Source organism: Alosa pseudoharengus, unplaced genomic scaffold (genome assembly GCF_046254945.1).
Source record: "Alosa pseudoharengus isolate Yale_2024_CS ecotype anadromous, Long Island Sound unplaced genomic scaffold, YU_APseudo_1.1 YU_APseudo_1.1_scf_20, whole genome shotgun sequence".
Classification (NCBI taxonomy): domain Eukaryota; kingdom Metazoa; phylum Chordata; class Actinopteri; order Clupeiformes; family Clupeidae; genus Alosa; species Alosa pseudoharengus.
In genome coordinates, this window is record NW_027468664.1 from 37,198,124 (window position 1) to 37,200,623 (window position 2,500).

Here is a 2,500-nt window from a genome sequence, read left to right on the forward strand (position 1 = left end):
ATCACAATTGTATTGTAAGGGTTAGAATAAGGGTTAGATAGGGTTAGGGTTCATGTGTCATGACAGTGTCATGTGTTCATGACAGTGTCATGTCGATACTGTCAAGTAAAGTGTTACCAATGAGGGCATAGGGGAAGGTGTTAGTGTGTGTGTGTGTGGATATATAGGGTTCATATAATGAGAGCATAGGGGAAAGTGTTAGTGTGTGTGTGTGTGTGTGGATATACTAGAGTTCATATAATGAGAGCATAGGGGAAGGTGTTAGTGTGTGTGTGTGTGGATATACTAGAGTTCATATAATGAGAGCATAGGGGAAGGTGTTAGTGTGTGTGTGTGTGTGGATATACTAGGGTTCAGATAATGAGGGCATAGGGGAAGGTGTTAGTGTGTGTGTGTGCATATATATGTTTGTGGTCAAGTGGGGCGTGCGGGGTGAAGTTAAGTGGTGTGTTTGTGTGGGTTTGGGGGTTGGATGTGCATAGTGTGTTTGTATGTGTAAGGTGAAAAGGGGTTGTCTGTGTTTGTGTGTGTATGTATGAGAGAGAGACAGAGACAGAGGAGGTTGTGCATCCCTCCCCTCTACGTTTATAATGAGGTCAGTTCAGAGTACTGGGATCTGTCATGAGAGAGAGAGAGAGAGAGAGAGAGAGAGAGAATATGCATGCATGTGTGTGTATCATATGAAATATTTGCAGAGAGTTGAAGAAGGGGGTTGGGTGGAAGTGTGGTTTGTCGACGAGCCAGGTGTTAAAAAACACAAATAGACACACACACAGAAACACACACACACACACACACACACACACACACACACAAACACAGACACACACACACACACACACACACACACACACACACACAGGAAGCCCAGAAACATATTCCTCATTAGTGCAGCAGGTACTGACCTTGTGGCTTCTCTTTTTTGGGGAGTTTCCAGCCAGAAAAGGCACACACACACACACACAAACACACACACACACACACAGAGGCACTCATATTTCCCCACTCACAGACGGCGCCCACTCACAGACGGCACATACACACAAGGGTGGACGCTACTGCAGGCACACACACACGCACGCACGCATGCACGCACGCACACATGCATGCACGCACGCACACACACACACACACACACACACACACACACACACACACACTCAGTATCGCTTCATCACTCTCTCTCCCTCCCTCCCACCCTTCCTTTCTCTAGCTCTCTCTCTCTCCCTCTTCCTCTCTCTCTCTCACTCTCTCTCTAGCTCTCTTCCTCTTCCTCTCTCTCTCCCTCCCTCTACATCTCTCTAGCTCTCTCTCTCGCGCCCAATCGCTCACACTCACTCAGTTTATCAGCGGTGGTAGTGCAGAGAAGGGCTGGAGAGGGTGTCCTCCTTTCTCTCTCTTTCTCTTCAGTCATTGCTCTATCCCCTCTCTCTCTCTCTCTCTCTCTCTTCCTATCTACTCACTCACTCGCTCGCTCCCTCTCTCCACCCCTCTCTCTGTCTCTCTCTCACTCTCACCCTCTCTCTCTCTCTCTATCTCTCTCTCTCTCTCTCTTTCCCTTTCCGTGCGTGCGATCTGTTGTCAGTTTGGCCGTGACTTTAACCGGGGCGACAGGATGTCTTCAGTCGCGCTCTCTGCCACCTTCTTATTAACAGGAGCTTGAAGAAGCATGCTGCAACAGGGTGGCAACTGACTGTACGGGTGAACAAGAGAGAGAAAGTGTGTGTGTGTGCATGTGCGTGTGTGTGGAGGGAACACCGAGAAAGAAGGGGACCTTACACTCTTGTCTCCGCGCTTCAGAGGTGAGTGTTCAAAATCTTATCTTTTTTTCTCCAGTTCTCTGTGTGTTGTTGTGGTGTGTGTGTGTGTGTGTGTGTGTGTGTATGTGTGTGTGTGTGTGTGTGTGTGTGTGTGTGTGTCTGTGTGCGTGTGTGTGTGTGTGTATTCGTGTGTGTATAAACCTCTTTCGAGAGGTTGTGTAAGTTCAGTGCTTCTGCTGTGTGCTGTGTTGCTTTGGTTGTGGGTTTGTTGGGTGAAATCGTGGATCCCTTCACTCGCTGCCACAGCGTGGACCTGATGATAGACAGACAGAGCACAGAGAGAGAGAGAGAGAGAGAGAGAGAGAGAGAGATAGAGAGAGAGAGAGAGAGAGAGAGAGAGAGAGAGCACACTGGAAACCCAGAGGGATTTTCCACCTTTCCGTGTGTGTGTCGGTGTGTGTGTGTGTGTGTTTGTGTGCAGCCGCAGACCACTTGTATTTTGATGTGAATCCACAGCTGTAGTTCAGTGGTGCGTGTGTGTGTGTTGCTGATTTATATTGCTGGCACGTGTAAGTGTTTATGTGTGTGTGTGTGTGTGTGTGTATTTGACATTTGACCACTTAAGTTTTTTGAGTTTACAGCTGGAGTCATGAGTGTACTTTTAGTAGACAATATTGTTTACTATTAATGTAAGTTTGTGTGTGTAAAAATGTTAGAGTGTGTGTTTGTGTGTGTGTATG